A 24073-nucleotide genomic window follows, 5' to 3' on the forward strand; every position below is an offset into this window, starting at 1 on the left:
TTCTTGAATAATACTTTATACTTGTATTAATTCTTTACTTGTTTATGCACTTACATGTGTACCCTCAATCCCAGGCTTGAACGATCCCTACTTATTCTATACTGACAACTACATTTTGCAGGGTTATATTATGCGCTTGTCCTTAGCGTGTCATATATATATGCTTGGTGTTGTCGCCTTTGATGAAATCTAACTTCATTTGTTCGATACAAGCTGCATTATCCTTATATATGCATGTAGGTTCATCTGTGGTAGACTTCAAACCACAAATTCCTCAAATATGTCTAATTACAGACCTTAGCCATATGCATTCACGCATGGCTTCATGTAGAGCAATAATCTCTGCATGATTCGAGGAAGTAGCGACAAATGTCTGCTTTGTAGACCTCCAAGATATCGCGATGCTTCCCATGGTAAAGACATAACCTGTTTGGGAGTGACATTTGTGAGGGTCAGAGAGATACCATACATTTGCAAAACCCATCAAAACATCACCATCATTTTGACGGAGGGGAGGAGGGTGACGCCGGCCATCTCGCTGGTCACAGCGGTGGGGACGACGACATTATGCCTAATGGGGTCCGATCCCATTCTTCCGTCATTCATTTTCTCTCTGTAGGAATAAAACAAGCCTATATCTATCATACTCTTTAAGTATCAAAAGATTGTCTTTACACCATTTTAATGGCATTGCATTGGCGCAGGGCTACATCTAGCCAATAAGTTCATAACAAATGAGATGTCCGGCCTTGTATTGTGTTAAGTACTATGCGCCTATTGTACTTAGGTAAGGCACTTCTGCCAATTAACACATCTTCGTCATCATCCCTGGGACCAAACGTATCCCTCTTAAGGTCAAGACTACAGACGGCCATGGGAGTGCATCTTGACTTTATCAAAATGCCAAAACATTCATTAACATGGTATACAAGTTCTAAAACTGTGTTCTCCCAAGGTCCTTCATCTCAAACTTGGATTTTAGGCGTTCAACGGTTTTCCTTGACTCACAAAGGTTCAAATTATGTTCATCAACATAAACCGCGACAATTGCAAATCCAGAACTTATCATGGAAACGCGTGGGCATAGTTCATCATATCCCTTCCCAATCAAGTAGTCACTTTAGTGAGCATTTCAACCTCATTGCAAACGTGCTCAGTGGTCTAGAGCCACTTGATTTGGGTAAATGAAGTCCATAAAAACCTTCATTATATTTCGTATCTAAATCCCCATAAAGATACGTAGTGACCACATTTGTAAGCTGCATGTTCAGTTATTTGGAAACTACCAAACTAACAAGGTAGTGGAGTGCAATGACATCCATTACGAGAGAATATGTCTTGAGCCATAAGGCGAGATTACCATATCTTTTTCTCATCACGCTATCTAACGAAGACCTATTAATGTCAACAGGTTTTATGTTAGGAGGTGTTGGCATCTCAGGCCCGAAATCCTTCCTCTTCGTTAGTGAATCCGATTCAACCTGGATCGCATCTTTCCATTTAGGCCAATTTTCTCTACGTTGACATTCTTCAACGGAGTAAGGTCCGATGTCATTGATCTCAATATCCCACGTCCTCATGTACACTAGTATAGTTTGTAGAGATCTCTATATTCTCAGGAATTGATTCTAACATTGAGGCGTCCCCCAACGATGTTTCTTGGACATAACCACAATCCAAAATATTCTCATGAGACGGATTTTGAATATCAATGATCAATGGATCAAGTTGTGCCAAACTCGCTCTTTTCTAGGGCGAGAATCCATCGAACCTATGGGTCTCCTACGCTCTCTAGCCGAACCCATGGCCTATGACGCCATTATGCCACCTTGTGGCGTCACCATACCACCATCCATGGTGGTACCGTACCTATCTCCTCTGGGTGGCACCATGTCCTCTTGTGGGGACATCCATCCTTGCAGGCATGTTTGCAGCAGGTATATGTGATCTCGTCACTTTTAGGGAATCAAAATGAGACATAGTGGGGACAGACCACGACAATTCCTGTCGTTACTGTTGAACGTTGATGTTTTAGGGAAGACTGTCTCATCAAAGTGACAATCCGCAAATATAGCGGTAAAGAGATCGCCTGTCAGGTGTTCTACATAGCCGACTTATAGTTAGAGATTTATATCCAACCAAAATATGCATTTGTTGCAATGACCCATTTGATGCGTTGTGGCGACGCAATTGGCACATAAACTGCACACTCAAATATGCATAAGTACGAGATATTAGACTCGCACCCAGTCACTAGCTGTAACTCAAATAAAGGTTGAGTGGCTATGGGTCGTAGATGAATTAGCATAGCTACATGCGATATTGCATAACCCCAAGTGAAAATATTGGTGCGCATTACTAATGTCCGGGCTACAATCGTAGTCATTTAATGGTGGCTTTTCCGCTAGACCATTGGGGTGTGTACATAGGAATATGATGCCTAATATCAATTCCCAATGATATGCAATAGTCATCAAAAATTTTCGATGTAAACTCTCTAGCATTGTCAAGTCGAATTGACTGAATGGGATGATCCAGGTAGTGAGCCTGTAGCCATATGATCTAGGCCAGGAGTTTATCATAAGCAGCATTAGGAGTGGACGATAGCGCGACACGTGACCAGCGTGTCCGCACATCAACCAACACCATAAAACATAAAAGCAGTCCGCAAGTTGGTTGAATCGATCCACAGAATTCCCTTGGATTCTATGTAAGAATGGAATTATTTCTTTAGTGTCCTTTGCATAGGATGGTCTCGATCCTAAAAAACAGGCTTTACAGAACGAAAGATTGGCCTTATAATCAACCAATGAAGGTTTTGGTTGAGCCACAATGTCACAATTGACTTTGAGAAGTAGAGAGAGGAGCCAAGTCTCCATACATGGCGTTAAAGCCATGATTTTGCCGCAGAGGAATCACGGCGCCGGCGTTGGCCGGCCGGTGGTGCAAGGCGGCGGCGCCCCAAGGTGCGGCAGCGGTGCAATGCTCTCTTTGAATCGACTTTTGATTCTTACTTCTCTTCATTCTGAAGAAGGGATGTCCGTGTGAAGTCTTTAGTATTACGGATCATCATATCATAATCTGGGTGTCCCAAACGGTCATGCCAAAGCCTATATATGTCTGTGTCCCAAAGGTCATCTCTTATGATGTCATTGGACTTAATTACTTGAATAGTAGTTACATATAACCTACTAGAACGACACATAAGCTTCTCTAATACTCGTTTTCATCCGTAGTCATTAGAGGTAATTGAAAGGAACTTTTGTCCATTCTTACTATGTGTTTCCACATAAAAACCATTGGCTCTTATATCTTTAGAATAATAAAGTTCGAATTAAAGAATCGACACTTTATTAATAATTATAGCCAATGATTACATCAAAGTTTCTGGACCAAAATCTAATCCAAAGTAAAAAATCAAATTTAGACAAATTGTAATTACTCAATTCTTTCAGTAACTCTAATTAAACATGACCAGGAAAGTAAGAAGAAGTGTCGGTGGAGCAAAGCTCACTGAAGTACCACTAATATTCTCAACTAGTTTCCTAGACATCATACTTAATTGGGTGAGCCCAGTAAGAAAGAGTTAAGACAATTGTCATTTATTGATTTAAGGCATAATTGCCATTACATAATTCTTGGAAAATAATAGACTATATGAAAAATCTGCGGCATTTTATCTTTATCGCCAGATTTAAAGTCTCCTTTAACTCGATGTCATGATCATCGTTGATCAGATACTCCATAAAATACCATGAAGATGATGCTCTCTTGATTGAGGTGTATTGACACAATACAAATGGTCCCTAGGACCAATGGCATTGGAATAGCATCACCATGGCCAAAAGTGGCGCCATGGTGTCCAGCCTTTATACCCTCAACTTCATGACTCCTTTGGTCATGTATTCGCCAATTTTGGCATTAATTACCTTCTTGAGCAGGCTGATCATATGGATCATATTGTCCATGGCAACTTCTTCTAGCCATTGAACGGTGCTCATGGTAGCCATCTTGAGGCCTACCAAATTCTATATTCACAAATTTGTGGTTGTGCCTTTCAACACAAACCATAGCTCCAATTAGCTGATGGAGATTTGTGATCCGTCCTTCGTTGATTAAGATTTGATAGAATTAAGAGAATCTTAATTCAGTGACGGGGAAGGTAGTTAGGGTTTTCTCAATCAATTGTGCTTCCAAACAATATTCCATAACTATTTCAAAGTTAGAGAAGCAGAGATTATTCCATCGTGCTTCTAAGTTCGGAAGATCGTGAATGTTAACTAAAACGTTCACGAAGCGCTACCCAAAGGTTTCTAATGCTAACCTCATTCATGTACCCAAACTAGCGTGCCATCTCTATGTGACGCTTCATCAGGATAAGTGCCATGGAATTATCTATCTCAGTTTGAGAGTCTTGAGCGGTTCCTTTGAGCGGTTCCTTTAGAACAGGGCTCTCAGATTGTAGGCAATAAATCAAGGGCAATTAGGTGGAGCTCAACATTATGAGCCCACATGAAATATCCCATGCCCGTAGAATTCAATGGAGTAAAATCGAGCTCGTTCAAGTTTGACATCCTAAAAAGGAAAGCAAGAATGGATTAGTTTCAGAGTCAATACTTCCATGAAAATTAATATAAGATTTTTGAGCCTTAATGCTACCAAAAAATTGATTTCCAAGAATATTTGGATTAGACCGAAACAATGATGTTTGAATGGTCAAATTTTACGCTCACGGACACTCTTAGTCCGTAATATTTTGATGCTTCACGAATGCTCTTAGTTCATGGTTTACAAATGCTCTTAGTTCGTATAGCGTGAATCCCCACGATTCCGCTTTTATAGAATCGAACCCACGTTATAGAAAGGTGGGATGTAGAAGAAGGGAGGTTGCAAGTCCCCGAAGAAAAAGAAGAAGAAATTAAAAACAGAAAGAAGGAACTTTAATCTTAAATACTTACTTGGATTTCTTTTCTTGTTCTTCTTCTTAGTGTTGATCTTGAACTCGAAGATGATGGCACAAGGGTGTGTAGGAGGAGGAGGACTTGCGGCGATGGAGGTGGTGCACAGTCAAGGGTGGTGTGCACGGGTTTTGGGGTTCTAGGGTTTGATGTTGCGCAGCAGGATGCTTTGCAGAAAAATTTTGGCTTCTGATTTCAGGATTAGGGCTCGTGCTGATAACGTGTTTAAGGAAAAGAGAACTGTAGAGAGAATTGGGAGAATAGTTGTAACTTTTATTGATAATAGGAGCCTCTATATATAGAGGATACAAGTACATAATCTTTGAGTACAAGGAATCCTATTCTAATTAGAACTAGGAATCTAGAACATTCTCTCATATTACAACTATAGAAAGTAATCCTAGTTTGATAAGGCACACACAAATCGAATATCCTTCAACAAATATTTCTTGACCCTATTCCTTTTCTTACCATTTCACTCACCATTTTCAAATGATTTTCTCTGACATTACCTATGCACTTCTATTCGCATTCTTTTTTAGATTTTAGCCGCAGTCAACTAATTTGGATTGACAAAGGAGCCATCCTTTTCTTCTCTTTTTTCTTCTTCTTCTTTTTTGTCTGATATCCACCTTTATAACAGTGACTAACACAATGTTTCTTTTTTTGGTCTTGCCAAGACTTTAATTTGAGTTGGCCATGGATTAATATCTGTATTCTTTGCTTTGAAAAAATGTCTCGACCTAGCTAGCAGAGCTCTGCTAGGGTTGGGAGAGAGCCGCATTCGGGTTTGGTCTCTCTGTACCTCTCTCCGTCATGTATGGAGTACAACTACGGCGTCTCTTTTGGGATCGCCCAAATCAAGGCAGGGTTTTGCCGTGTCTTCTCTTTCGCCGGTTTCTCCTGCGCCATCGTGGCTCATAGGACTGGGGACCTGGTCTTTTCTGGAGAGATTGCCTTGTGCGGTGCAGGACTGTGCAATCTCAGGGGTGCCATCAAGTTTTGGTGGCTCGTCTAGGCCATGGCGTGCGCGGCTCAAAGGATCTGAGATGCAGGCAGATCTGGTTCAAGCATGGCAGCTGCGATTGACGGGTTGGGTTTTGCACGGGTCGGGTCAGATTCTGTTCAAGGCCCTTCATGGTTGTTTTCCGGCTGACCGACGTCTACTGGTATGGGGGCAAAGTCAACTTGCGATTCCAATTCCGTTTTGCTCGTCTGTTTTCCAGGTTGACGACGTTGGGCTCAATCATTTGTTCCCTCGTCATCGGTTGGATGGAGGCACGGTGGGGCGGCGCTTTGGAATTACAGTCAGCTTCTTTCGGGATTTTGGCAGTTTCCGACGTCGGCGCAGCTTGGGTGCAGGTGTCAGGGGCGGCAAAGTCAACGGTTCTGTTGTCTTGGTTGCCAGGGCTAACCCTAAGTGCTGTTGGGCCTTGCTTTGGTTTTCTGATTTGGGGGAATGCCTAGGGCTGCAGCATGTGGTCCATGTGGGCCTCTTCAGTTTTGGATATGGATTTGGGATCCCGGTGGTTTTTGTATAAAAATTTGGGATCCAGGACGGTTTTTGTCTAGATACCTAATTTTTTATTGGGATCAGTACCCGCGAGGAACTGACGGGATTATTGGTCTGAGGTTGTCAGCGAGTCTACTGATGGATTCTGTAGAAAAATTTTATTATCAGTTTCTTATTAGTTTACTCACCCATGTGCTTCACTCAATAGGTTGTGTGATATTGCGTTTAGCAGTGTCTCTTTCTGACGGCCCCACAGGGGCGGGTCACTGTGTAATATTGCTTCTTCCATATTGAATAAAAATGTCTGACCTCCTTCAACTCAAAAAAAAAAAAAAACTAATTTGGATTGTTTTACTTATCTTGTTTTAGGAACTATGACTACATGCATTGAACTAAGCACAAGGATATCTGTTCTTTCCGAATATAGCTAGGATAGGCCAATGGTAGCGGTATCTGATAAAAGATTTACCTATATATATACAAGGGCTTTTAAATTCTTATGCCATCTTCAAAAGAGTCAAAATATGATCAACAGAGTTAAGTACCCTTCCAGCCTTGAAAATAAGCTTGCTCTGAGTTCTATGTTTTTTTTGTTTCTTTCATCATCGATTTCCTTGGCTATGCCACAAAGCAAAACCATCATCCCAGTGAATGTTGGAGTTGTTTTGGATGACCATATATATTCACGGGCTCAAAAAATTTGGTTGAGCTGCATAAAAATGTCTCTCTTTGAATTCTATGCGTCTAATGCTCATTACAAGACTAGGGTGGTCTTGAAAGTTAGGGACTCCAAACGAAATGTTGTTCATGCAGCTGCTGCAGGTTACTATAACAGCTATTATTATTATTATTATTATTATTATCTGTGTAAATATATTTCTTTCTTTTTTTCTTTCTTAATAAATTCTCTTGTTATGTATATAATGATTACATAATGATTAATGATCGAATGATAGACCTTCTCAATTTTGTATAAATCATTTTGTTAGTTTTTATAAATATTACTTCTGATCTGAAATTAGATATGTTCATTTGGACACAGCTCTTGATTTAATAAAGAATGAAAAAGTTCGAGCCATCATTGGACCAATGACGACAATGGAGACTAGCTTCGTTATTAATCTTGGAAACCAAGCTCATGTGCCCAAAATGACTCAATCCAAGTGAAAGTTATAAGTTCCATTGTAAAAGCTTTTGGGTGGAGACAAGTTGTGCCGATCTACATAGACACTGCATACGGCGAGGCAATCATACCATACTTAACTGATGCCTTGGATGAGGTTGGGGCCCGGGTCCCCTACCGTAGTGTCATTTCCCCATCCGCAACAGACGATCAAATTGAAAAAGAGCTTTACAAGTTGATGACAATGTCACGCCCCGGATTTTGAATAACAAATCCAAGTCCGAAACATGAATTAATACAACTCACATAAATACAACCTGAATTTTTTTCTCAAAACAACCACACCTCACATCGCTCGATATTACATAAACCAAATCTCAAATTTGTTTATTACAGCACACTCTCACCAAATTATATTGTAAGGCTCAAATGAGCATAACTCACCTCACAATTACAATTGCTGTAAAACTAAAACAAATTCTCTAACCCGCACGATCACCGTCCTGATTCTCCTGACCTGCAGGATTACCCGCTACACCGTTTGAATAGTGTACCGGGATTGCAACAATACAAACCCGGTAAGCTTTTTGCAAAGCTCGTATGAGTAAATGAAAGGATTGCACGATTTAAAGTAACCAAATCAACTCAAGCATAAATTCAACTCAAGTATTTTCTTTGCATAATAATTGAAGTGTACAACGTCACTTCAAGCATCAATCAACTCACATCTCAACATGACTACTCAAAAACAAACAACTGTTTACTCAATATATACTCACAGGCTTATGATTAATTAGATTAATCACCCCATTCAGTATATCATACTTACAGGCTTATGATTAATTATATTAATCACCCCATTCAGTATGTCATGTCATACCCAAGGGCATATGATAACTCGTTTATCCCCCAAGCAGTATGACAGCAGACAGACTAGAGCTCTAACTGTATCGTAAAGTGTCACCTGGGCCAAGGTTCACCTTACGAATGACTGCTTTCCTCAATTCACTCGACTCCTCATTTAATTCATCTCAACGACTCAACTATCGCACTTTACTCAATTACCCATTATCATAGACAACACAACATCTAAGATAAATCACATATTCCAAAGGGTAATGCTCAAAATATAACTCAGTAAATCACATCAATACTTCACCCGATGTCACACCATCCAATATATATTCCACGTAAATATATATATACGTAGTCACCCATACAAGAGTGACCACTAATACCAACTATAGTTCACATGCAATAAAATCTAGAAATTCATTTTTATAGTTTAAATACATTTTACTTACCTATGGACCGTAGTCGATCAAGTCCATATAATTTAAAACAAATATTTATTTTCATAAAACAATTTCCACAATTTCCCAATTAAATAAAATCACCGAATTTCGGTTCGTGAATGAACCATGTGCGATTTACTCACCTCGATATTCCCGCTGCGTCTTCAATTCAACACAATACACACCGAAACCGCTCACCCAAGGAAGACCGTCAATCACCTAGTCAAACATGACCTTAACTTAGCCAACAACTCAAAAACATACTCAAACGACAATCCAACGGTCGGATCGAAATTAAATGATGATCCAACGGTCGGATCCTCACGGATCGCCTTTAGGATCACCCTCCAAAAATCATCACGAAGATCCAACGGTCAGATCTTCCTGAATCGTCCTTACTAACATCTTCACAAATTTATACAAAAATCCGACGGACGGATTCTCACGAATCGCCTCCCTAATCACTGTTTTGCATTTATACGAAGATCCAACGGTCGGATCTTCGCCCATGACCACACAAAGTCATCGGGACAGTCATACGATCAACATGTTATAATTTGAAGTAAAACCGATGGTCAGATCTTCGCAGATCGTAAACCGAAGATAAACCGTAAAAACGTTAAATAGTAACGTCAAAACGTAAATCCATTATTTATCCACATTTTCTAAAATAACCTTGTAATATATCAAAACGCTCGTATGGATGCGTAGATCATCGTCCAGATAATATAAACTCAAAATAAGGTCCGACCCGCCGCCACAAGCGGAGGTCAGACGGTGGTCAACGCGGCGGTCAACGAAGGTCAACCACCTCTGATGCAAAAGTCGTCAACTACAAACTTCTTCAAAATGAAAGGGTGATCAACTTTCATACCTGGAGCTAAGCCTGGTTCGGCCTAGATCGTCCTAGATCAAGCGTTGAAGTTGGATTAATCTCGGCCGCACGATCGGATCCTAGATTGAATCAGAGGCGTTCAAAAAGTCAAACCTTGATCTAGCGGTCTACACTCAAAATCGTGATGAAAGACTTACATGGGGATGATCAGGGGGAAGAGGAGATCACGAAAATGGGAAGGATCGGCCCGTGCAACGCCGGCGTCGACGTTTTCCGGCCGGGTCGGTTTCGCTCGTCTGGGTGTCTTCGATCCAGCTTTCGGGGCAGCGGCGGGCCAAGACCACACCGGAGGGCGTCTGGGCGTGGAGCGGCGATCACGGTGGTGTCCGGGTCCGGGGCTGGAGGACGCCGGAGGAGGGCCGTTCGGCCGGGTCGGGTCGAGCGGTTCGGCCGCGTGGGAGAGGAGAGAGAACGGAGGGTTTCGGGGACTGTTTAGCAAAAATTAGATTTTTTCGTCCTTAATGAAAAAATCAGAAATTTTTCCTATTTATAGAAAATTCCCAAATTTCAAATATTCATAACTTATTCATACGAACTCCGAATATTGTGTTCCACATATGCACGAGATCGTATCGACGAGCCCTACAACTTTCATGCAGGAAGTTTTCCCAAATTCCGTATGTATAAAAAGTCAATTTCCACGAGCCCCTAAATAACGTTCGATTTCGAAAATTAATCGTTCAAACTAATTCCACAACTTCTCCGAGACTCGTACTCGCTCCCACTATCGTGAAATCATTTCTAAAAAATCCACGGAATTTAATTTGGATTTTTCGGGGTATTACAGACAATGCAAACTAGAGTTTTACTTGTCCACATGACAACCTCACTATGCTCTAGGGTACTTTACAAGGCAAAAGCAATTGGAATGATGAGCGAGGGATATGTTTGGATCATGACCAGTGGGATAACTAATAGATTAAGGATGACGGACGACTTTTCATTCCTCAATTCCATGGACGGAGTATTAGGTGTTCAAACCTATGTCCCAAAAACAAAAGAACTTCATCAAGAGTTCATACCACGGTGGCATCTGCAGTTCCTAAAAGACACTCCAGCTAACAGTTTTTCTGCTAACTTGGATGTTTTTGCACTATGGGCTTATGATGCTGCTCATGCACTGGCCATAGCAATTGAAGAAGTAACTTGGAGTACAAGTAACATTGATTTCCAAAAGTCACATACTGCTCCCAACAACTCGACAGATCTTGAAAGTTTGTCGGTCTCTCAATATGGTCCAAAACTATGCAAAGCACTCTCAACTACTAGATGTAATGGCATTGCTGGAGATTTTAGACTTGTTGATAGGCAACTTCAATCCTCAACTTTTCAGATTGTTAACATAAATGGTGGTGCAACAAGAACAATCGGATTTTGGACACCAGAAAATGGACTACGTAAAAAGTTGGGCTCCTTAGTAAACACAGGAAAAGGTTCAATTTCCAATGGCAATCTGGGACCCATTATATGGCCAGGAGATTCTCTTTCTGTTCCCAATGGATGGGAGATACCAACAAATGGCAAGAAGTTGAGAATTGCAGTTCCTCAGAAAGTTGGTTTTATTGAGTTCGTTAAGATCACAAAAGATCCAAGCACAAACATAACAGATGTCTCTGGGTTCAGTATTGATGTCTTTGAGGCTGCGCTGGAGATATTGCCATATGCTCTTCCCTATGAATTTATTCCCTTTGCAAAGCCCGATGGTACCACTGCTGGCAATAACAATGATTTGTGCTATCAAGTTTCTATTGGGGTAAAAGTTTACTTTTTTAAAGCTTTGATATAAATCATATAATTCAGTGGCTCATGATCTGTCACGCCCCGGATTTTGAATAACAAATCCAAATCCGAAACATGAATTAATACAACTCACATAAATACAACCTGAATTTTTTCTCAAAACAACCACACCTCACATCGCTCGATATTACATAAACCAAATCTCAAATTTGTTTATTACAGCACACTCTCACCAAATTATATTGTAAGGCTCAAATGAGCATAACTCACCTCACAATTACAATTGCTGTAAAACTAAAACAAATTCTCTAACCCGCACGATCACCGTCCTGATTCTCCTGACCTGCAGGATTACCCGCTACACCGTTTGAATAGTGTACCGGGATTGCAACAATACAAACCCGGTAAGCTTTTTGCAAAGCTCGTATGAGTAAATGAAAGGATTGCACGATTTAAAGTAACCAAATCAACTCAAGCATAAATTCAACTCAAGTATTTTCTTTGCATAATAATTGAAGTGTACAACGTCACTTCAAGCATCAATCAACTCACATCTCAACATGACTACTCAAAAACAAACAACTGTTTACTCAATATATACTCACAGGCTTATGATTAATTAGATTAATCACCCCATTCAGTATATCATACTTACAGGCTTATGATTAATTATATTAATCACCCCATTCAGTATGTCATGTCATACCCAAGGGCATATGATAACTCGTTTATCCCCCAAGCAGTATGACAGCAGACAGACTAGAGCTCTAACTGTATCGTAAAGTGTCACCTGGGCCAAGGTTCACCTTACGAATGACTGCTTTCCTCAATTCACTCGACTCCTCATTTAATTCATCTCAACGACTCAACTATCGCACTTTACTCAATTACCCATTATCATAGACAACACAACATCTAAGATAAATCACATATTCCAAAGGGTAATGCTCAAAATATAACTCAGTAAATCACATCAATACTTCACCCGATGTCACACCATCCAATATATATTCCACGTAAATATATATATACGTAGTCACCCATACAAGAGTGACCACTAATACCAACTATAGTTCACATGCAATAAAATCTAGAAATTCATTTTTATAGTTTAAATACATTTTACTTACCTATGGACCGTAGTCGATCAAGTCCATATAATTTAAAACAAATATTTATTTTCATAAAACAATTTCCACAATTTCCCAATTAAATAAAATCACCGAATTTCGGTTCGTGAATGAACCATGTGCGATTTACTCACCTCGATATTCCCGCTGCGTCTTCAATTCAACACAATACACACCGAAACCGCTCACCCAAGGAAGACCGTCAATCACCTAGTCAAACATGACCTTAACTTAGCCAACAACTCAAAAACATACTCAAACGACAATCCAACGGTCGGATCGAAATTAAATGATGATCCAACGGTCGGATCCTCACGGATCGCCTTTAGGATCACCCTCCAAAAATCATCACGAAGATCCAACGGTCAGATCTTCCTGAATCGTCCTTACTAACATCTTCACAAATTTATACAAAAATCCGACGGACGGATTCTCACGAATCGCCTCCCTAATCACTGTTTTGCATTTATACGAAGATCCAACGGTCGGATCTTCGCCCATGACCACACAAAGTCATCGGGACAGTCATACGATCAACATGTTATAATTTGAAGTAAAACCGATGGTCAGATCTTCGCAGATCGTAAACCGAAGATAAACCGTAAAAACGTTAAATAGTAACGTCAAAACGTAAATCCATTATTTATCCACATTTTCTAAAATAACCTTGTAATATATCAAAACGCTCGTATGGATGCGTAGATCATCGTCCAGATAATATAAACTCAAAATAAGGTCCGACCCGCCGCCACAAGCGGAGGTCAGACGGTGGTCAACGCGGCGGTCAACGAAGGTCAACCACCTCTGATGCAAAAGTCGTCAACTACAAACTTCTTCAAAATGAAAGGGTGATCAACTTTCATACCTGGAGCTAAGCCTGGTTCGGCCTAGATCGTCCTAGATCAAGCGTTGAAGTTGGATTAATCTCGGCCGCACGATCGGATCCTAGATTGAATCAGAGGCGTTCAAAAAGTCAAACCTTGATCTAGCGGTCTACACTCAAAATCGTGATGAAAGACTTACATGGGGATGATCAGGGGGAAGAGGAGATCACGAAAATGGGAAGGATCGGCCCGTGCAACGCCGGCGTCGACGTTTTCCGGCCGGGTCGGTTTCGCTCGTCTGGGTGTCTTCGATCCAGCTTTCGGGGCAGCGGCGGGCCAAGACCACACCGGAGGGCGTCTGGGCGTGGAGCGGCGATCACGGTGGTGTCCGGGTCCGGGGCTGGAGGACGCCGGAGGAGGGCCGTTCGGCCGGGTCGGGTCGAGCGGTTCGGCCGCGTGGGAGAGGAGAGAGAACGGAGGGTTTCGGGGACTGTTTAGCAAAAATTAGATTTTTTCGTCCTTAATGAAAAAATCAGAAATTTTTCCTATTTATAGAAAATTCCCAAATTTCAAATATTCATAACTTATTCATACGAACTCCGAATATTGTGTTCCACATATGCACGAGATCGTATCGACGAGCCCTACAACTTTCATGCAGGAAGTTTTCCCAAATTCCGTATGTATAAAAAGTCAATTTCCACGAGCCCCTAAATAACGTTCGATTTCGAAAATTAATCGTTCAAACTAATTCCACAACTTCTCCGAGACTCGTACTCGCTCCCACTATCGTGAAATCATTTCTAAAAAATCCACGGAATTTAATTTGGATTTTTCGGGGTATTACAGACAATGCAAACTAGAGTTTTACTTGTCCACATGACAACCTCACTATGCTCTAGGGTACTTTACAAGGCAAAAGCAATTGGAATGATGAGCGAGGGATATGTTTGGATCATGACCAGTGGGATAACTAATAGATTAAGGATGACGGACGACTTTTCATTCCTCAATTCCATGGACGGAGTATTAGGTGTTCAAACCTATGTCCCAAAAACAAAAGAACTTCATCAAGAGTTCATACCACGGTGGCATCTGCAGTTCCTAAAAGACACTCCAGCTAACAGTTTTTCTGCTAACTTGGATGTTTTTGCACTATGGGCTTATGATGCTGCTCATGCACTGGCCATAGCAATTGAAGAAGTAACTTGGAGTACAAGTAACATTGATTTCCAAAAGTCACATACTGCTCCCAACAACTCGACAGATCTTGAAAGTTTGTCGGTCTCTCAATATGGTCCAAAACTATGCAAAGCACTCTCAACTACTAGATGTAATGGCATTGCTGGAGATTTTAGACTTGTTGATAGGCAACTTCAATCCTCAACTTTTCAGATTGTTAACATAAATGGTGGTGCAACAAGAACAATCGGATTTTGGACACCAGAAAATGGACTACGTAAAAAGTTGGGCTCCTTAGTAAACACAGGAAAAGGTTCAATTTCCAATGGCAATCTGGGACCCATTATATGGCCAGGAGATTCTCTTTCTGTTCCCAATGGATGGGAGATACCAACAAATGGCAAGAAGTTGAGAATTGCAGTTCCTCAGAAAGTTGGTTTTATTGAGTTCGTTAAGATCACAAAAGATCCAAGCACAAACATAACAGATGTCTCTGGGTTCAGTATTGATGTCTTTGAGGCTGCGCTGGAGATATTGCCATATGCTCTTCCCTATGAATTTATTCCCTTTGCAAAGCCCGATGGTACCACTGCTGGCAATAACAATGATTTGTGCTATCAAGTTTCTATTGGGGTAAAAGTTTACTTTTTTAAAGCTTTGATATAAATCATATAATTCAGTGGCTCATGATCTGTCACGCCCCGGATTTTGAATAACAAATCCAAATCCGAAACATGAATTAATACAACTCACATAAATACAACCTGAATTTTTTCTCAAAACAACCACACCTCACATCGCTCGATATTACATAAACCAAATCTCAAATTTGTTTATTACAGCACACTCTCACCAAATTATATTGTAAGGCTCAAATGAGCATAACTCACCTCACAATTACAATTGCTGTAAAACTAAAACAAATTCTCTAACCCGCACGATCACCGTCCTGATTCTCCTGACCTGCAGGATTACCCGCTACACCGTTTGAATAGTGTACCGGGATTGCAACAATACAAACCCGGTAAGCTTTTTGCAAAGCTCGTATGAGTAAATGAAAGGATTGCACGATTTAAAGTAACACAATCAACTCAAGCACATTTTAATTTTGTTTTGCATAAGAATTGAAGTGTACAACATCACTTCAAGCATCAATCAACTCACATCTCATCATGACTACTCAATAATAAACAACTTCTTACTCAATATATACTCACAGGCTTATGATTTATTTATATAAATCATCCCATGCAGTATATTATACTTACAGGCTTATGATTAATTATATTAATCACCCCATTCAGTATATCATACTTACAGGCTTATGATTAATTATATTAATCACCCCATTCAGTATGTCATGTCATACCCAAGGGCATATGATAACTCGTTTATCCCCCAAGCAGTATGACGGCAGACAGACTAGAGCTCTAACTGTATCGTAAAGTGTCACCTGGGCCAAGGTTCACCTTACGAATGACTGCTTTCCTCAATTCACTCGACTCCTCATTTAATTCATCTCAACGACTCAACTATCGCACTTTACTCAATTACCCATTATCATAGACAACACAACGTCTAAGATAAATCACATATTCCAAAGGGTAATGCTCAAAATATAACTCAGTAAATCACATCAATACTTCACCCGATGTCACACCATCCAATATATATTCCACGTAAATATATATATACGTAGTCACCCACACAAGAGTGACCACTAATACCAACTATAGTTCACATGCAATAAAATCTAGAAATTCATTTTTATAGTTTAAATACATTTTACTTACCTATGGACCGTAGTCGATCAAGTCCATATAATTTAAAACAAATATTTATTTTCATAAAACAATTTCCACAATTTCCCAATTAAATAAAATCACCGAATTTCGGTTCGTGAATGAACCATGTGCGATTTACTCACCTCGATATTCCCGCTGCGTCTTCAATTCAACACAATACACACCGAAACCGCTCACCCAAGGAAGACCGTCAATCACCTAGTCAAACATGACCTTAACTTAGCCAACAACTCAAAAACATACTCAAACGACAATCCAACGGTCGGATCGAAATTAAATGATAATCCAACGGTCGGATCCTCACGGATCGCCTTTAGGATCAACCTCCAAAAATCATCACGAAGATCCAACGGTCGGATCTTCCTGAATCGTCCTTACTAACATCTTCACAAATTTATACAAAAATCCGACGGACGGATTCTCACGAATCGCCTCCCTAATCACTGTTTCTCAATTATATGAAGATCCAACGGTCGGATCTTCGCCCGTGACCACACAAAGTCATCGGGACAGTCATACGATCAACATATCGAATCTACCATTCCATCAGACGGTCTGATCTTCACAGATCACAAATCGAACGATCGAAATCGATCGAAACTTAAAAATTCATAACTTAATCATACGATATCCAAAAATTATGAATTATATATGCAAACGATCGTATCGACACGTAGAACACAAAAATGGACAGAAACTATCCTTGGGGTGGCCGGAGGTCGCCGGAAACCACCATCACAGTGGCGGCACCGCCACCCATCCAAAGTCAAAATTAGACAAAACTCCCAACACGAAAGTTCTTCATCTTAACTCGAATTGAAACTTTCATAACTACACCAAAGTCAGATTATAAGCCAAAAAGTAGAATTTTACCTTATAAGGTTTGAAACCCGAAGAACCCTAGTTTTGAATTCGTTCCAATTCGATCTCCACAGATGAAATCGATGCAATCCACCTTAGGGGAAATGATCTACATCCTCAGAAGTGCAGAATCCTCTCAAGAATCACGGCAAAAGGTGGCCGGAGGAGGGAGAACGACGGTGGGGAAAGGAGGTGATTTCCAGCTCGACTGCACCGTGTTCTTCGACTTGTAGCGGCTACCACGTTGGTTATTTCCCCTCGATGTCTTCTACAAAGTTGTAATATAGCTCAGGCCCAGCAAAATCCCTTTTGGAATCAACTCGATTCGAGGTTGGATGAGAGAGATATCGGCCGGTGAAGGAAGAGCAGCATCGGGCGAATTCCAGCTCGAGCTGTGCAGCTTCTCGGCCTCCTAGCACCTTCCATGGTTCTTTTCTCACTTTGATGTCTTCTAGGAAGTTTTAACTGACTTCAAGGCGAATGAAAATACTTTTGGAATCAAGTCGATCGGAGGTCTGTGGAGGGAGATATGGCCGGTGGAAGAGAGAGGAACAAATCTGGGCTCGGGAGAGAATTGGGGAGAAAATATAGGTTTCTGAAATTTCTGTCCTCCAATGCAATTTCCCGAACTTTTTTTGTATTTATAGAATTTTCCCGATTTTCAATCGCTTATAACTTTCTCATACGAACTCCGATTTTCGCATTCCATATGTCCACGAACTCGTATCGACGCGCTCTACAACTTTCATGAATGAAGTTTTCCCAAATTCCCAATGTATAAAAAGTCACTTTTTGAGACCTCCTAAATAACGTTCGTTTTCGAAAATTAATCGTTCGAACTAATTCCATAACTTCTCCAAGCCTCGTACTCGCTCCCACTATCGTGAAATCATTTCTAAAAATCCACGGAAATTAATTTGGATTTTTCGGGGTATTACATGATCATATTTCAACTTGATAGAAATTGTTAACAAAGGCATTCAAGTTCATTGCTAGGAATTGATAACAAATATAATCTTTACATGACAGAACTTTGATGCTATAGTGGGAGATACAACAATTACAGCAAATAGGTCCTTGTTTGTAGACTTTACCATGCCATATACAGAAGCTGGTATAGTCATGGTTGTGCCGGTCAGAGATAGCAATAGAAAGAGTGCATGGGCTTTCTTGAAGCCTTGGAGATGGGACATGTGGTTTACAACTGCTTGTTTCTTCCTCTTCATTGGTTTCGTTGTTTGGGTTCTTGAACACCGAATTAATAAACACTTTCGGGGCCCTCCCTCACATCAAGTTGGTACCAGTATTTGGTTTTCTTTCTCCACCATGGTTTTTGCACAGAGTAAGTTTCCATTGCCTCTATCTAATATAAAATGATTTTTGCATCCAGTTCCTTATAACTGAATTAGTACTTCAATCTCTATATCTTTTTCCTTTTTCCTTTTTAAAGAAAATAACGATTTCCTTCTGCATTGCACAGCCGCAAGAGTTGTTAGCAACTGGGCTAGAGTTGTGATGATTATCTGGATATTTGTTCTACTAGTACTGACAATAAATTACACGGCCAGTCTAACTTCACTATACACCGTCCAAAAACTCCAGCCAACCGTTACTGATATAAAGGATCTATTAAAGAAAGGGGATCAAGTTGGTCATGTAAGGAATTATGTTCGTGACATGTTGAAGCAAAAAGGTTTTAATGATTCAAAGCTTAAGCGTTTTACAACTGTGGAAGAAATTGATGACGCGCTTTCAAAAGGGAGTACAAATGGTGGAGTGGCTGGTGTTATTGATGAAACTCCCAACCTGAAGCTTTTTCTTGCAAAGTATTGCAACAAATATACCCTGGTTGGACCCTTCTTTAGAACTGATGGTTTTGCCTTTGTAAGATTTCTCCTTTCTTGCTGGACATGTATGCGTTCTCCTTTTCTCTCCATTAGAATTAAAACAGTTCACAGAAATTTTTGGTGGTTCACTTAACAATCAATATGATGCAATGATCCTTTAAATATTGTATTGTATGATTCTTTAAATAATCTGGATCTTCTGGTTTTGCAGGCGTTTCCAAAAGGTTCCCCTTTTCTACAAGATGTTTCACAGGCAGTCCTAAACGTGACCGGGAGAGAGAAGATAATGAAAATTGAAAATAAATGGTTCAAGAAAGAAAACAGCTGTCAAGACTTGACTAACGCAAACATTAATAGCAATGGTCTTGGTGTTGATAGCTTTTGGGTCTTATTTCTCATTGTGGCGGGGGCAATACTAGCTCTGATAATATTTGTAGTTTCGTTTATTTACAGGCATAAGGTTATCTGGAGTTCAGAAGCCTCTATTTGGTGTAGGATTCAAAAAATGTTAACTATCTTCAATGAAAAAGACCTGAGCTATCATACTTTTAATATCAATGAAAAGGAAGATGAAGTGACTGCCTTACCTAACTCCTCCCCAAAAAGTTCTGTGCACCAGAATTTGAACCAGGGAAATTCAAATTCTGTATTTTCTGGTTCTGGAGAGCAACAAGCAGCAAGGGTCTCCATGAGTAGCTGCTGCAACTCTTGAGTTTGCTATCACAGTTCAAGTATTCGGAGAACTACTCCTGAAGTTATTAGTAATACAGTCAAGTTAATGCCGCCTCTTCTGTACTATCATCCATCAGTATGTATACAATCTTCCATTTCTCTATAGTTATATGTGTGTAGAACTGTAGATTTCTATAGTTATATATGTGGTGCATATACCTACTAATCTCCACAGTACTGCAGAAATGCACATCATCGCCGAACACATAGCTACCCAAAAGACCTAGTACTGCAGCTCATACTTTAAGAGTCGAAATAATTAATTGTATTCGGATGAAAATTAAGCTTTAGGGCCTTTAACTCAACAGAAGAGTCGCAGAAAACTTTCCATAATGGTCTCGGAAATTTATAATTGTATAATATATGGCCATGAAATCTGTACCAATCTCTTCGTCTTAAAATAACCTTTCCAACCATATATGATTTGCACCCTCTTATTCACCATATACGACGAATTGAATGGAAGAAGTTTTCGGCTCTTTCCGGTATGTTTTTCAAATTTCGACAAACTCCAGCTGAATTGGAAGGGTCGACCAACTTGGCTTTGTTCATCTTGGGATGCTCCACAAACCCTCCAAACGGTGTACCTTGAATCGATCGGAGGTGCACGAATTGGGGGATTGAAGATTTCAGCCCTTTTTTCTTTTTGAGGTAAATGACGACCATTTCATTTCGAATTGGACTTGTGGTAGTTGTAAAAGTTATTGGGGGTGTTGTACGGAAGATTTTGACATAAGTCTTGAACCACAATTTGAAAGTCGAAGATGACCGTTAGGTCTTCTGCTTTGTTGATTTTGGTGGAGCTTAGCATTAGGGACTTGTGGATATGAGTTCTGATGCCATTGGTGCATGTTTTGTAATTGATTGGAATTTTCATAGTTTCTAATTTTTGGTTTATAAATTGTGAGAATCCGACCGTTGGATAGACACCAATTCTCATTATGTTGTTGGATTTATTGAGTCAACATAACCTATGAAGTTTTGTTATTGTGAGAATTCGACCGTTGGATAGACACCGATGTAAGTTCGTTCTTTCGACGAATTATCATTTTAGGGTTTTAGTTTTGTTATCGATCGTCAATTTATTTTTGATTCTCGAAATCAGTTATTCATGATCATCATTTTGTTCAAGACGACATGTAGATCGATCTCGAAGAGGAAATTTGTCGGATGGCTGTCATAGCCGTAATTCAGTGAGTGGACATTTGCTTTTAATTATAATGCATGCAGTATAATTTTCCGAGTATTACGTTATCATATTGGTTTCAAATTGATAATGCAACATTTGATATTTGATTTTACGATTTATTGATTTCCATAAATTGACGATTTATCTGATTCTATAAGTTAAATTTTTGATACATGATGATGATTTATGAAGTTGACGTTGATGTTGATTTCCTTTCCATAAGTTTTTATTAATTATCGAGTTATTTGAATTCCAAGCTATATATTGAAATTTTCTTTCGAAAAGAAGATGATTTAAATCTTATGAAAGGTAATGAGTTTGGACTTATGAATAAGAGAAGATAATTATGTTATCATATGCATGCATTACCTGGTCAACAATACCCTCCAGAATATATATCCGGTCAGTAGTACCTTCCGATGCATCATCTGGTCGGCAATACCCTCAAGGCATCTTCTCCTAGTATTCCAGTCGGCAGTACCCTCCATGCGTTATCTGATCGGCAGTACTCTTTAGCCATCGTCTCCTTTCCTAGTGTTTCGGTCAGCAGTACGTACCCTCTGATGCATCATCTTACCAGCAGTACTCTCCAGATGAAATGAGATGACTAATTAGTAGTACTCTCTAGTCATTGCCCATTTTAACATGTGAGGATTTGAAAAAGGTTTTTGAAATGCTTGTGTTTTAAATGAAATGATTTACAGTATATATGTTTTGAGATTTGTCCACCAACTTCATCTTTGTTGTAGGTTACATGTTGAACCTATTGGTATCTTATTTCAATTCTTGGTCTAGACTACTATGATTGCCAAATTTCAATTGTATTGATAAGTTGAGAATCGAGATTTGTATTTATATTTTTCTTGTATATCTTGTGCGAGTTGAATTATTGTGGAGAGCATGCAGACTCTTGGAGTTTTTTTTTTTTGGTCTGAAAATACTTCAATTGAAAACCCGAAAGGGAGAAGGCACAAACAAGTACATAAGCCAAATACAACTTAAACATCTGGTAGGAATACCAGGCAAAACTACAAGAACAAAATAATGAAAACTTAGTGAGGACAATGAAGCCCATCATTAGTTAAAACAGAGACGAGAGAGGTTGGGGGTATATTAACCCACACTTCTGTGCACAACCTCGATTTGGCTAGCTTTGCGGCTGCATCGGCAGCACGGTTAGCTTCACGGGAGATCCAATTCCAAGAGACACTGCTAAGAAGATGACGGATGCGATGAAACTCAATGAGAAAAGGGTAGATTCTCCAATTACCTTTCTCAATGTGGTTTCCCAAAGCTGAAATTAGCTCCTGTGAATCACTTTCCATAACAATGATATCTAGGTTCAATTGCTTGACCAACTTCAAACCATCCACAAGAGCTATGGCTTCAGCTTCAATAGCAGATCCTGCAATACAAGATCTAGAGGAACCAGCTATGAATTTACCCCTTGCATCTCTAATAATCACACTTGATCCGGAGGAGGTGGTATTCTTATCCCAGGCACCATCGACATTGACTTTGATCAGGGGTTCCATGGGAGGACACCAAGAATGATTCAATGTGCCGGATAAGAAGGTTACCTGTTTCTTGGCTGAACGTTTACAATCTGAAATTCCATCCAATGTCTTGTGGCAGTATGTATGATATCACAAGGAGAGGGAGGGGTGTGGTTGAATATAAATGCACACCTAGCTTTCCAAATTTCCCAGATGAAGAAACTGAACAAAGAAATTAACTCATTCTTTGTATGATTTGGAGGAGCAGGCATACTGGCAAGAGCTAGCAACCAAACATCAAGAGTGGTGATGTTTTGTTTGGGTATATGTAGACCCAATTTACTACCGAACCATGTGCACTCTGTCCAAGGGCAGAGTAAGATGCAATGTTCAATACTTTCATCACCAACTCCACACAAATTGCAAATAGGAGATCTCAGAAGCTTCCTTTTGAAAAGATTTAGACCAGTGGGCAAAGAGTTGGATACTGCTCTCCATAAGAAGTGCTTAATCTTTGGTAATGTGTCAATGCCCCAGATAAAACTCCAAACTTTCTTATTAATCACATGGGAGGAAGAAGCTTTAGGAACTGAAATAGAAGGATTATGCATAAGATGATAACCCGATTTCACAGTGTAATTACCTGATTTTTCAGCAGGCCATATCAATCTATCATCAACATTAACATCACCAATATGGATGGATTTGATTGCTGTAGCTTCAGAGACAGCGATGAAAGGTTCAATGTGATCAATCATCCAAGACTGGTTTTCTTCATCAAATAACTCACTTACAGCAAGAGGAGTAAATCTGTTATTTGTTGGAAATGGATGCAATCTGCCATCAGGGATATTTGGGATCCATCTATCCTCCCAAATTTGAATTACTTTACCATTATTCACTTGCCAACGTGTCTCTGAGGAAATTATTTCTCTTCCAGCCAAAATGCTACTCCAAGCCCAAGATGATCTCGATCCCACTTTTGCTTGAAAGAAGCTGCAATAATTGAAGTATCTTGCTTTGAGAATTCTAACCCAGAGAGCAGTACGGTTGTTATGTATCCTCCAACATTGTTTTGCTAGTAAAGCCAAATTAAAACTTTCCAAATCTCTGAAGCCAAGCCCCCCTTCACATTTAGGTTTGCAGAGTTTCGACCATGTATGCCAGTGTATTTTTAATAGAATTCTCATTCTGTCCCCACCAGAAATTGGCAATGTCAGAGTTAATCGCTCTGCATAAAGTGACTGGCATCCGAAAACAAGACATAGGATAGGATGGGATTGCGGTAGCCACTGCTTTTATGAGAATTTCCTTCCCTGCTTGTGTGAGACACTCAGATTTCCAACCATCCAATCTTGCATTAATTCTGTCTCTAACATATGCAAGTGCATCTTTTTTGGAACGACCCCAGTGAGTTGGTAATCCAAGATACTTACCTGGAGAGTCAGAAGCAGGGATGTTGAAAATATAGCCTATTTGAGAT

At 39.9% G+C, this 24073-nt stretch overlaps 1 pseudogene; it reads left to right on the forward strand.

Moving 5' to 3' along the window:
- The first annotated feature begins 7091 nt into the window (after positions 1–7091).
- LOC133737433 (glutamate receptor 2.8-like) lies at positions 7092–19885 on the forward strand (annotated as a pseudogene).
- Positions 19886–24073: the final 4188 nt, after the last annotated feature.

This window comes from Rosa rugosa, chromosome 3 (genome assembly GCF_958449725.1).
Source record: "Rosa rugosa chromosome 3, drRosRugo1.1, whole genome shotgun sequence".
Taxonomy (NCBI): domain Eukaryota; kingdom Viridiplantae; phylum Streptophyta; class Magnoliopsida; order Rosales; family Rosaceae; genus Rosa; species Rosa rugosa.